This window comes from Podarcis cretensis, assembly GCF_951804945.1.
Source record: "Podarcis cretensis genome assembly, chromosome: 2".
Lineage (NCBI taxonomy): Eukaryota > Metazoa > Chordata > Lepidosauria > Squamata > Lacertidae > Podarcis > Podarcis cretensis.
The window spans coordinates 70707700-70721865 of NC_137171.1; the positions used below are offsets into that span (position 1 = coordinate 70707700).

At 42.4% G+C, this 14166-nt stretch overlaps 1 protein-coding gene across 2 annotated transcripts in view; it reads left to right on the forward strand.

Moving 5' to 3' along the window:
* The first annotated feature begins 276 nt into the window (after positions 1 to 276).
* Positions 277 to 14166, forward strand: part of DAG1 (dystroglycan 1) — a 59084-nt gene continuing 45194 nt past the window's right edge. The window contains exon 1 of one of the 2 annotated variants that reach the window (XM_079964323.1): positions 277 to 432. The gene's annotated coding sequence lies outside the window, so the exon portion shown is untranslated. Of the gene's footprint in view, positions 433 to 590; positions 889 to 14166 lie in introns of those variants that run through there. The other variant, XM_079964324.1, reaches the window with a different exon arrangement.

Below are 14166 nucleotides of genomic sequence, written 5' to 3' on the forward strand. Positions count from 1 at the left end.
GGCGCGCTGCCTGCGCTTTCCCCCTCCCACAAGAATTTTTAGGACAGGCCAATCGGGAAACGAAGAACCGGAATTCTATCCACCTCTGCCCAATAATAAGTCTGGCGGTGGGCGTGGCCTCGGTCCCTTGATGGGGGGCGTGATATATAGAGCCCTGAGGGTGTGGCCAGGGGAGCGTGCGCCCGTTTCTGTACGCCGAGGAGGGGCGTGGTTTCCTTCGGCGAGAGGGCGTGTCCTGCGGGTGGGGGGTGGCAGGCCGGGCGCGCGCGAGGCGGAGCCCGGCGGGTTGGGTCGGGGCTGTCGCGAGCCAAACGGGCAGAGTCTGGCGAGCTGCGCTGCGCTGCGGCTCGGCCCGCGGAAAGGTTTCGTTGATTGGTTGCGGCGCGCTCGTGCCGGCGGTTGCTAGGCTCCTGTGCGCCGCCCCTCCCCCAGGTACGTGTCGCGGCGCCGTCGCGCTTGCTCGGTCGCCTCCTCTGTCGGTCACTGTGCCGGCGGCGAGTCCCGGGAGGGAGCGGCCTCCTCGCTGGGGCTTCTCAGGGGCGAGCGGGCGGGCGGGCGGGGGACGAGCGGGAGCGCGCCGCGGTAGGTGAGCCCTGGCGCCAGGGAAGCTCCGTGGGGGCGACGGCGGCGGCCGCGGCAGCCAGCACCGACGCGGGGCCCTCGCAGGCCCGGCATTCGGGGAGCCCCCGAGGCCTCTCCAAGGAGCTCTGGCTCCAGCTGGATCTCCTGGCGGATTTCAAACTCTCACCTCTCCTCCGCTGATCCCTCCGCGCTCGCTCGCTCTCCCTGCGCCCCGAATCTCCTCCACTCGGACTTCCTCCTCCCCACGAGGAGCATCTCACCTTGGGCCTGGGCCACGGTCTTCCCTTCCCGGAGGGGCGTCTGATGGTAAGGCAGGTGGGGGGGGGCGCAGATCGGGCACCCACCAGAATGCAGGTGGACGTGCGATACTGGCTGAGCAGGTGCAATTGGCGCCGGGAGCACTGCTCTGCTCTCCTCGGGTGTGTGTGTGTGTGTGTGTGTGTTGAGCATTGAGGTGCGCCGCAGGCAGAGTCGGCGATACTGGGTTGCGATTGAAGGGTCTCTGGATTACTAGGCAGTAGGAACGAGTGGCCTTGGGGTACCATGATGTTTTGTTGAGACTGGGAAACTGGGCCATCTATAACGGGTAGGGAAATCTTTGAGGTCCTGCTAGAAGATTGCTGCCGTGCCTTTGCCATTTTGGGAGTGTTGCAGGCCCCCTTTCATTAAAAAAAAACTCTGCAGTTGCCTGCCATGTTGAGGAATGAGTTCTCTGTTAGTTAGTGTTGGCCGAGCAAGCTGCTGTAAGGCCTAGGCTAAGTGTTCTCTGTTTCAGGAGCTCCCTTTTTATAATACTGTCATGCTGAATCTCAGAAAGATCTAGCTATATGGTTCAACATTATATCTGCAATCTAATGTAGCAATGCTAATTTCTAAGGCCCTCAATCTGCACCCACAGTTCCCTGATTGAGAAGAAAGTGGTAGCTGATAGAATTACTTGATGCTAACTATAGTAGTAATAGCAATGCCACTCAATGCTTCAGATCTGTGTTCCACATACAATCTCTGTAATCCTTGTAAGGTTGCTACCTAATTCTGTGCTGTTATTGTGGGCTGGACTATTTGGCCAATATCTACAGCTGGAAGTGCTAGAAACTTTATAACTGCTAAGTAGGAGCCATTGCTTCTCTGTAGGTACATGTTTATATGCTGGGACTGCTTTAGAGTCTGTATCCCGGAGAGCTAGGCCTGCAGGAATCATTGACACTGAACATGTTAAGTGCAAGTTTGTTTTTTAAAAAATCAATTTATTCACCAGAGGTACTATTGACTTGTAAAGCGATGCCTTGGAACCATTATTCTTGTTGTAGGTAATGCGGTCATGATACCAGTAATTGCTGGCTGTTCCACCACATGCAGAATGAGCACTGCATTCCAAAAGCTTAATCCAGTACAGGCATCTAGTACAACTTATAAAAAAGCTCAGTATATTTAGAAGCAACGTGTAAGGGCGTGTTAAAACAGCAGCTTTCCTGGTCTGGTGTTGTAGTGCACATTTGGAAATGCAATAGTGAGGCTAGAAAAGGCAGTATAGTATACAGTACATTTTTCTGACATCACTCAGTACATTTCCCAGTATTTTTTGCTGGCTGTGTCCATGGTTAGGGGACCAATGTGCACTGAAGTACCCTCTGTGTAATCACTGCAGGGATTGGATGTGCTGAATTGTATATTTGATCCTCTAAATAGGGCACACCCACTTGATGTTAAGATGTTTAATGGATTGGAGTCCTGGGGAAATAACTGATTTAAATTTCACTGAAAACACTTTAGAAAACTAAGCTACTATACATGTAGTTCTTTCTAAAAATGCTTCTTCAGGTAGCTTGATCAACTATTCTAAAGCAAATTCACTGAAGGTGAGGTAGGGAGGTTCCTTAGAAGAGATAGCTGCGCCATTCATCTAGCAAAAAAAAATAAAAATGTTGGTAGTCTGCATATTTGCTAGCAAAATAATTTTTGTCCTGTATGACTTGAGAAAGTAGTATGACCAAAATGAAGCTTGTTTTTACCCTAACGAAACTTCAGATTTTTTTGAGAATGTGGAAATTGCTCCATCTTTAACATGCTTTGTGTTTTTACATGTGATGCATTAGATCTATAAAACTAGTTATTAGCCCTTTGAGAGAGAGCAGCATGACTTTCTGCTGTTGTGCTCTCTCCCACTAATATTTCACAGTGGAAAGTTACATTGTAAACAACTTCCATATCAATTTATATGTCACTTGCTGATTATCAGATAGATAAAGTCCTGTACCATGTTTCTAAGATATTCGGGTCCTTGAATACATTTCTGATAACTAAGTATTTGATACAAGAACAGATATGGATGCTTGACACTCTCTGGACCAACTAGAAATTTATTATTAGCTGGTAAACTGAAGATATGCTAGGACATGTGATGTTTCCTGAAGGGAGCCTTTAAAGTGAAGTATATATTCAGTGCTCTTAAAAAATAGTAAGAAGCAGTTCTATAAAAGCTCAATTCTAAATGACAACTTCCATAGGGGGAAGCCTCAGCAGTCTGTTGCAGTAAAACCGATAGTGTTGTGGCACCTTAAAGAGTAATGGATTTGTTAGGACATAAGCTTTCATGGATGTTAATCTTTTTGCAATCAGAGTGGGTGCCTTCTAGTTTGTCACTGCTGGCTGAAAAGTAATGACTTTCCTACCCTTGTGTCCTACAGACTGGAGGCTGATAAGCATTTAGGGGAAGTTTAATGTGTGGAAGTGGGTTCCTCTCTTCTGAAGAAAAGTGGCCCCTGTATAGTATCAACCCGGGGGACGGGACCTTTTGACAAAAATGCCCATTATCTACACACCACTTTATGCTAATTTGCTAATTGTTAAACTGTGTGGAGGTACAGTACTGTGCTGCAAACATGCAATGATAAATTAATTAGCTTGGACTCCTAGGCTCCTTTATTTATCCACTAACAGTAAAGGCTTTCTGTTGCAACTCTGCACAATCTTCTGTTCTGAGTGTATGTCTTGCAGTTGGATTCCACTGGAGGTGGGCAATTCTTTGCTGTCTCTGCTTAGTTTTCAGTAGAGCATTCAGTTTCTCCCCAGTTCAGAGATGCAGCTGAATTACCTGCCTTGAGAGGAGGTGCTTGTTGTGTCCACTCAGGATGAATAGCCTAAATATTAGTTCAGACAGAAGCAAAGTCAGGTAATACCATTTCACAAGACATGAGATATCTCAAGTTCTAATTCTGAAAAATGCATCCTTCTCTACCCATCTTGAAGTTTGTGCTACTTTGCTACTGTGCTACTTTAGACTGATGGCAATCAGCATAGCTCCTGTGACCGCTGCAAATGAGTTTTTTGAGTTAGTATGCCTATTTCATGCGAAACATTGAATGAAAACAGCTGAAGTGTGTTGAGAACATGGTTCTGAAACTCTAGATCATTTTGGAGTAATGAAATTTGAAACAGGACAGCACTTATAGGTGACTTTCCTGGCTGTTATTTATGCTGGGATGTTAGCTTTGGACCCATTCACATACACCTAGATGTTTCCATTTGATCAGTTTTCCATTTTTCTTACATGTGCTTCCTGCAGTTGTTCTTTTGTCTAAACAGTGTGCTGGAACCTCTGGCACCAGTGTGGAGAACCAGGAATGCATTCTTGATGCTAAATATTTTGGCTTTGTTTCAGTAAACGTGGGAGAGAAGCCTTTGCTTCCACAAGTCTCCTCCTTATTAAATGCAGATTGATTGACACATACTTGAGTTCAGTAGTTTAAACCTCAATACATGTGAGGTCCTACTTTTTCACTTTTCTCATGACCTCCTAGAAGTCATGTGAAGAGGGAGGTTCTGGTATGTTTTGAGTATCATTGTTAGTTCTCTGCAAGCACCCATTATAATTACTGGGATTACTAAATGCAGTTCAGTATTTCACTCTCTGACAAGCTATTGATCATAAGACTTTATCCCAAGTAGGGGCTTTTATTTTCCAAAATAATGTGTGAGATAAAAATTATTATTATTATTATTATTATTATTATTATTATTATTAGTACCCTGCCCATCTGGCTGGGCTTTCCCAGCCACTCTGGGCAGCTTCCAACAAAGATTAAAAATACATTAAAATGTCACACATTAAAAATTTCCCTGAACAGGGCTGCCTTCAGATGTCTTCTAAATGTCAGGTAGTTGTTTATCTCTTTGATGGGAGGGTGTTCCACAGGGCGGGCGCCACTACTGAGACGGCCCTCTGCCTGGTTCCCTGTAGCTTTGCTTCTCGCAGTGAGAGAACCGCCAGAAGGCCCTCAACGCTGGACCTCAGTGTATAACTGCTACAATATCAAAATATGGTAGAATTACTGAAATACTTCAGTGTAAAAACAGAATTTTTGAATGTTGAGGATTTTTGTTTTATTGGTACATGGGGGTCCCGGACTGCATAACCCTTATTGATCCTTAAAAAATTAAAATAAAATGTTGCATCTTTGAGGATAGTGTAACAAAAAAAGAGATCAATTCGTAGTTAGACAATGGTGTCAAGATTCAAAGTTCCAGGATACACTAACCCATTGGTTGTCAACCAGTGTGCTGGGTCACCCTGGGGAGACTTGAGGAATGTTCAAAGGAGCCCTGAATGTTCTTTCATTAACTTGCAGCCCACATCTTCCTGCATTACTTCTCTCTCATTCTCCCTGAGGAACATTCAGGAGACTCAGCGGGGGCAGAACAGGGTGGGGCAGGGGCGGAACGGGAGAATCCCCACTTAACACATGTCCTGTAATGGAACCCCAGTGTAAGTGGCTCTCACAGCGGAGCCACAGAAAAAATGTGGTTGGTCAAGGGAGCCACGGACTCGAAGGTTGAAAACCACTGCTAACAAATTAAAAATTAGCAAGTCTCTAGTTGATGGCTTACACCTGACACCCAATAGTTTTAAAATAACTTAAATATATGGAATTTGCTATAGAAATCTACCATCTCACCAGAAGATGAGACAGTAACATAGGGTGGGGGTGTTTTGTTAAACTCTGTAATTAACCTAATAAGTTGGTGGAAAGTATTACTAAAGCTTGAATTGTTAAAACATACAGAAGAACAAGCATCAATGAGAACTAATAAATGTGGCTTCTATAAAGTAATAAATGTGGCTTCTTGCCTCCCATAAACTTTGTGAGTTCTTAAATGTCAACAAGACATGCTCCATGTCTTTTCTGGTTGCTCAAAGCAGTTTTCCACCAGTAATTAAAGATACTAATAAGGAGAAAATCCAGTTACGTAGTAAACTAAATCTACAGGAAGGCCTCTACCAAAAATCATCCTAAAGAAATAGGTCTTGCTTTCCTCATGAAAATACAGTGGTGCCTTGCAAGACAAAATTAATCCGTTCCGCGAGTCTCTTCGTCTTGCGGTTTTTTCATCTTGCGAAGCACGGCTATTAGCGGCTTAGCGGCTATTAACGGCTTAGTGGCTTAGTGGCTTTAAGAAAAAGGAAACAAACTCGCAAGAACTCGCAAGACGTTTCGTCTTGCGAAGCAAGCCCATAGGGAAATTCGTCTTGCGAAGCACCTCAAAAAACGGAAAACTCTTTTCGTCTTGCAAGGCATTCGTCTTGCGGGGCACCACTGTAAAGCAAAGAGGTAGATGTCCTAACCTATAGCTGCTAGGACACAGTTTGGGAATGGTCTGTGCTTCTGAGTTGTTGCAGTTGTAACTTGCCACAAAGACACTACAAATAACAAAGCCTGTTGACTGACCTCACCTCAGCAGACTAGTAGTCTTTGAGGTATGTGAGTCTAGGCTATGCACGGCTTTAAAGCCTTTCTTGGCCCAAAGGCTGCATTCCTTTGCGGAGTGATGTGGCCACTGCATACTACTAGTTAGTGTGGGGACAGAGGCAAAGGTGGCTGGGGCAATAGATGCCACCATTGCCTTTGTACAATAGAATATATTTTAGCCATGCATAAGCCAGGGATTTCTACACAGAGAAACTAACACATACATATTCTATATCTCTCCATCCAGGCAAGGAAAAGGCATTGCCATAATTTAAGGGATACTGTTCAGCCAGGCAAAGCGCTCAAGAAGGATGTAGAATGGTGGGTGAGGTGAGGGGTATAGCCTGGGGAGAGTCCCAAAAGCCTGATAGGGAGGCTTGTATTTGCCTCCCAGGCCTGACATTCCTAATTCCTGCTTTAAAGATTAACACAAGAACCTTGAATTGGACCTGGAAGGAAATTGTTAACTAGTGCAACGGATGCAGAACAGGTTGAATATGGTTGTGCTTTTCAGCATCTATCAGGGCTGGCTGGTGCAGCAGTGTATGGAGTGACAAGGTGTTATTAATTAGTCAGAATTTTGTGTAAATTATTACTTGCAGCTTTTCATTACAATTTAGTAATGGAATATCATAACAAAAGTATGTGAAACCGGTAATGTTAATTGTAGGTAGTTCTGATCGGATGCACCTAAATAAATAATCAGGTAAGGTTTTCTATCTCATATATCATTCAATATACTCTGTGATGTTAAAATACTCCCAAATTTTTACATAGGAACTCCAACAGACTTCATTTTTGGGCAGGGGATTCCTACCATGGCTTTCAGAGTAGTTATATATTCCTCATGTCACTTAAGGCATCGCTGCCTATGCAACTTAATTTGCAGTCACAAGGGTCAGGTCACTATGAGACATTTAGGAGCTAGCAAAAAACTAGATAGCCCTGTATAGAACTGGAATTCACAAATATTTAGAACAATTAATTGGTTTGGGTGAAGGGTTTTTGCTGCCCTCAGTATAATATATGCATACAGGGTGGAATCAGTGATGTAAAGTTTCTGGAAATTTTAAAGCAATGGCAAAAAAAGAAGATGGGGGTAGGAAGAAAATTTTGGGGAGGATAGCAACATACAGTTGGAAACCCAACCAGATGGGTGGGGTATAAATAATAAAATTATTATTATTATATGCAATACTTGTTTAAAGCACCTTTTACAAATCAAAATTCACTTGTTACTGGACATGCTCCCTCCTCTTCTTTCATTTCATTAAAAGTGAATGTGGATCTTTAGTTTTGTGCTAAAAGAGGATGGGCCCAGTATAGGCCAGGCCTCTTGTTGCTTATACTGTATCCTTTTGTTTGAGTTTTCCTACCTGTTCAGCTCCGTGCATGGAAAAGGAATTATGTCTAAGACATGTCCCATCCTCCTTTCTAGGTTCCTGTATTCTGTCTCTTGGTCACACTAGAGAACATTTGGTAGAAACTCACATACTTACATACTAAATTGCTTACTCTTAATATTGGTTGTTCCACAGTAGTATCTTAAATATAGGTTAGCGTGCCAATTTGGAAAGCTTTGCTAGAAAGCTGAAGCTTCTGGAATTCCAATAGATTTCTGGAGAAGTACTGCAAGGGTTTACTCCATAGATTTTGATTAAGGGACTATAGCCAGAATATGCAACGCTTATTATTCAAAGGGCTTAGAATTTTAGTTTTTATTGAGAGATATTCTGTAGCTGGAGCTCCCCTCAGTAGTTCAGAAACTTCTAAAGGGTCCAATTAAATGTTGGCCTAGCTAGTATCCAGGCTAAGCCAAAAGCGCTCTCCCCCCCCCCCCGATAATTTAAGCTTCTGTGTTTGACTTTTTAAGGCCTCAAACCACTTAGGGGACATCTTCTCCCTTATATGCCTTCCCCCTTTCTGTGAATTAAAAATCAACTAACGATGTCCCTGTCAGGGAAAAAGGCAGGGTGTAAATACTGTAAATATATAGAGGATGACCATCTGCCATGGATACTTTAGCTGAGATTGGACTAGACCCTCAGCGTCCCTTCCAGTTCTACAATTCTATGACTCTGTATGTGCCACTGACGTCATTCCTTGGTAGCTTTTACTGTGATAGGTATCTGCGCAGTTGAACTTCCAAGGGAGATCAGCCTACTGAAGTTTGACAGAAGAAAATTTATCTTTGTTATGCATTTGGTTTCAGAACATGAGACTGTTCTGGTTTCTCTAGGCCATTTTAATTGTTTTCCGGGAGTTTATTTTATTAACTTTAAATGTGTTATGTTCCTATTACATTTATCGTAAGCTGCTTTGGGGACATTGAAGTAGAAAATCAGTTTATGTTGAAATCATTTTATTTGAATGCATAATCCCTGCAACCTACATTGAAAATTCAGAACTTCACTCATTGAGCGGAAGAATTGTTGCATGGAAAAAACAGAAGTGAGGCATGCCAATAGGTCAAAACCAATTTTCAAATGCATATAAGTCAGTTCCCAGTGAACTGGTTGTCTTTCTACGTGCAGAACATGTACCTATTCAGCCCCTTAGTTTCTGTCATCAGGGTAGAACCTGTCTGAAAAAGAACAAATTCTCACCTTTGTACCATGTATTTGTGTGGACACATTTAGCTGAGAGGTTGTCCTTACAGTTGTGGGGGATGTCCCCAATGTCATACATGTCTGTTGAAATAATGCCATCAGAACTATGCAGTGAAGATTCACAGAGGATATCCCAAGTTTGAGTGTCTTATAAGAAATAATCCTATGCACATATTGAACTCAATAGGATTTAGAGCTCCATCTGGACTGTATCAATGTCTCCTAGGCTATTGTAAACTTCCATATGCATACTGTTTCCCTCTGTAACACTCAGCTAGAAGAGAGTTTGCTGTGCCAGACTCTTAAGCTCCTGCAGCACGGAGGGATGAGACTTGGGAACCTGCTACGGAAGAAGCAGAATGGATAGTACTTCTACTTCAGTGCATGCAGCATAATATATCTGAATGGTCTTCGTGTTAGCAATTTCCCACTGGACTTAAAATGAAACTTTTGGTTTTGTCTTGGCTTCTTGTTGCTGGTGCTGTAACAGCCGTGTACAGTATGACATGAGATTTTACAGCGTCAAAAAAGTTCGATTGTTCCTGCCCAGGAACGAACATTTTATTCTTATTCACAATTCCAGTTTGTTTTCTGATTGGGGGGCCTTGTTTAGTCATTTAGTTCAGGAGATATTTCAAGTAGGCATCCTAAAATAGGACAGAGTCAAAGCTGGTTAATCCTTTCCCAGTCTCTAGAGTTCTGCTGCAGACAACTGAGCTCTTTTTCCTCCCTTGGCTTAAATTTTCATATCATAGAAATAGAGAAGTTTTATAGATCAATAAAATTTTCTGCAGAGAAGACTTTTTAAAACTAAGCTATAGGACGTATATCTGCTTCCAATGCACTTGTACTTGGAATGGAATGTCATGTGACATGTTGCAGTGAGATAGGCTTGGATTCGTGTTAATGTCTCGCGTGCTGCTGTCTTTACTGCTGGCTCTGTATGTTTCTTTCATGATATTTAATAGTTTCTTTTAATAGTAGCTAAATGTCTGAGTCAAAGGTACTAGTTCCCGAGAGCAGTTTTTAAAACTTTTTTTTAAACAAAGAGATGATATAATTGTTTCTGATGCCTTGAAGGACAGTTTAGGACAGGTCAAAGTGGAGGAAACAGTTAAAGAGGGTTGTGGTGGTCATGGACTTGTCCATCATTTAATTTGATTGTGATAAACAGAATCGTTCCAGCCATCAGAATAAGGAAGTTGCAAATGTGGTTCTCATGAATCTACCTGTCCTGTTAAAGATTAGCACATTGCATCCAGTCACACTGCTCCAGGGGTCAGCAACCTTTTTCAGCCGTGAGCCAGTCCAATGTTCCTCAGACCATGTGGTGGGCCGGACTATATTTTGAAAAAATATATGAACGAATTTCTATGCCCCACAAATAACCCAGAGATGCATTTTAAATAAAAGGACACATTCTACTCATGTAAAAACACGCTGATTCCTGGACCGTCCGCAGGCCGGATTGAGAAGGCGATTGGGCCGCATCCGGCCCATGGGCCTTAGGTTGCCTACCCTTGCACTACTCAGCGTAGCTGTCCTCTAAGAAACTTGTCTGGGGTACCTCAAATTGAATTTTTGGGTGCCTTTTTATCAAATTAGTACTAAATCTTGTCCTGTTCAGGAATTATTAATCTGTAACTGTGTGAGAGGCACAGGATTTTTTAGTGTTCTGCCCCAACCTTGCTGTTTTTAGTGGCAAGACCACATGCCACACTTGAATACACTTATAAGCCTCCCTGCAGTTGGCAACCCTGATCACAGAGGGCTCCTGCTGGCAGGAAGGCTTGTAAGTGTGTTCAAGCAAACATGCTTGCAGGCTCCTTTCATACCCTGCTGCTGTACATGGAAAAATTGGGGGATGGAGCAGGCAGGGTGCGCATGCTTGCAAGCCCCACATTTCACACAGTTACAGGTTAATTATTCCTGAGTAGGTTTTTTACTTGTGCTAGTTGTTTGCTTAAATTTTGCGCTCGTAACAACAATATTTTTGTGCTTATTATGCATCTTTACAGAAATTGATCAGGCCTAATGAATTTCTTTACATTTTCTCCGTAACATTTGGACACATAATTGCAATTGTATGTAGTATCCTTTTAAAGGCACTCCTCATTGCAAAGGTCTGAGCAGGTGGTCAGAACTGCTTGGCTTCTACTGGGGAACAGATTAGATTATTTTTTAAGTTATTGGGCTTTGTTCCCAAAGCCTCTTACTTCCACCTCCTGTAATTTTAGGCCCTGTGATCAATACTTGCTACCTGTAAATTCTGAATTTGATGTTCTCAAATTGAATGTAGTTTTTATTGGAGTTTGTTACTTCAAACTGTATGGAGAAGTGCATGTTTGAATCATCATCCTATGATGGAGCTTTCTGGTTTTGGAAAGCTTGTATGTTGGGGGGGGGGAGACTTGCTTAGTTTTCTCCTTAACTTGTTTTTATGCGAGGAAGCATTCAGATGTGTTTCATGTGCTCTGGACCTTTTAGAATATTAAAATAATATTAAAATTCAATATTTTAAAATTAAAAACAATATTGTTTGTGCAAAACAACTTTGAGTGGGTGCTCCCCCTTAGAAACCTCAACAAGTTACGGCACATTTTTTCTAGAAAAAAGCCCTGAATGCAATGAGATAAAAAGGAAGAACTTCATAGAAATTAAAATAGAACTTAAACAAGCTTATTAAATTTGTGTTGACTCCCTTATCCTTTTTCACTGTCTCCTGGATGAAACTTGAGCTTGATTAGGGTAGATGTTGCTTTGGACATGGAGTTTCATCATGCAGGTTCAAATCTTAGTTCAATCATGAAAGACTTCACAAAGTAGTTCTTTAAATAATGGTTCTTAGGTCATATTACCTTCCTCCGTTGGTGGCTTGGCTCTTTGGGGCTGATCCCAGACACACTAGGAGATTCGAATGCATAATAGCAATTTTAAATTGTTGTGGCTGATACCTAGATGTAGAGAAGCCACAATGGTCAATAAATACTTTCTCCTTTGGGGCACCTTGCCCTAACTGAGGTGATGAAAACTTGGGGAGAGGGTGAGGATCAGATCAAAGTGTTTACAATCAGGCTAATGTCTTGTGGCTTTGAAGCAATGTGAAGACTGAACTGATTTGCAAAGTACATTCATAGGCAAACAATTATTCCATTTACAGTCCTCCCCCAGCCCTCCACCCCTTTCCACCCACTCACTGGAAAGGAATTAGCCTTATTACAGTGACTTTGAAAGTTACTCTGCTGCTAGACTGAAACTTTCTTGAAGACCTGCTGGGAGATTCTGAAGGGCTTAACAAAAACTATCCATTGTTAGACCCCCTCTAGTACTTAAGTAATCACTAAATCTACTGAGGATCAAATTCATATTTTCAAGAATATTCATCTGAGATTTTTTATTTTCTCCAAAATTAGAAATTGAAGATGAGAAGAAAGTACTCAGTTCCGATAACCTTTAACTTTGTTACCTTGATGACTTGGATAGTATTTATTGCCACTTAATTATCATCTTTATGATATGCCATTTATTCTGCAAGTTATAATCTGAATAACCTTTTGAATGTAATTTAGTCTTTAAAAGTTTTTTTAATGGTTTTAGCAGGGATTGCCAAGCAATATTTCTTACATAGCTTAGCCATAACAAACAAAATGGTCTTGATAGACCAATTGTTTTCCAATTATTTTGTTTTTTGTATCACTTCCAATCCCTTAGTTGCCACAGGGTTGAATGAACAAACATCAGTTATCTATTTTCCTAGATAACATTTTGTGCAATACCAATTTTCTTCATTCATGTAAATGGATCAGTTGACCTTTCAGTTCTGGCCTAATCTCTGCCAGTTTGGAAAAGGCAGCTTTGGTTAGATTACTGAAAATTCATTTATACCAGGTTTGTAATTGCCCCTGCCAGATTACCTGGAATCACCAGGCAAGAAAGCTTTTGAATATTGGAAGCAGGTAGCTGACTCTTTTAGTCTATAGATGTGCCAGAAATGGTATACTGTGTACAGGCAGACTAGTAAACATTTTTTGTGGGCCAATAACTAGGGAACATGTCTGCAAGGTTTATTTATAGAATACTAAACTATGGCAGTTCTGATGGTGTTATTAGTAGTAGTAGTTTTATTGATACTTTTATCATCAGTACTCTTGATGGTTTACAGTATACAAGTTCTGCCGCAAGGAGCTTACAATATGAAAATGCTTTTTTGAGTCTCTGGCAGCTGAGGTTTCAGGTTCAGTTGTATGGTTACTTGATACAGCTGCCAACTTGAGGCACAGCTGCGTATTTTTATTTGGAGATTAGACAAAATCTAGTCCTCATCACCCTCTTTTGCAGGATGTTCAAGGTGTGTTTGTTCCCTCCCAGGCTTGCGGCTGCTGGGGATGGTTGCTGGACTGACCCATTTTGCATGGATGACGGGCTTGGTTTGGTGGTAATGTCCTGGGAGTGGAAGATAAACTTTCTCCCAGGAGCACTTCTGTTTGCCATAGCACTGAATCAGAAACTCAGGCATCTGTAGGATGGACATAGCAGTATTTTGACACACTAATACAGAAGCATGTCCTAAGTAGCAAGTTAAGAGAACAGACTTTTTCTGTTATGCATAGTAATAGCTATGGTGAACCTCTTTGCTGAAAGTCCTTCCTAACTTTCCAATATACTACCCTTGTCCTTAGAGGGACACGGGTGGCACTGTGGAGAGGGACGTGGGTTAAACCACAGAGCCTAGGGCTTGCTGATCAGAAGGTCGGCGGTTCGAATCCCTGCGACGGGGTGAGCTCCCGTTGCTCGGTCCCCGCTCCTGCCAACCTAACAGTTTGAAAGTATGAAGTGCAAGTAGATAAATAGGTACTGCTCCGGCGGGAAGGTAAATGGCATTTCTGTGGGCTGCTTCGCCAGAAGCGGCTTAGTCATGCTGGCCACATGACCCGAAAGCTGTACGCCAGCTCCCTCTGCCAATAAAGGAAGATGAGCGCCACAACCCCAGAGTCAGCCATGACTGGACCTAATGGTCAGGGGTCCCTTTACCTTTACCCTTGTCCTTTATAACACGAGTCTTCAGTTTACTGGTCTACAACTAAGTCGCAGGGGAGAAGCAGTCGGCCAGAAGGCAATTGTCTTCAACTTTTTGAGACCCACCTTCACCCTTAATAAGCAACCCATTTAACTTTCTGTATATATCCAAACTCTGGTCAGACTTACTTTTTTTTTTTAAATGAGAAAAC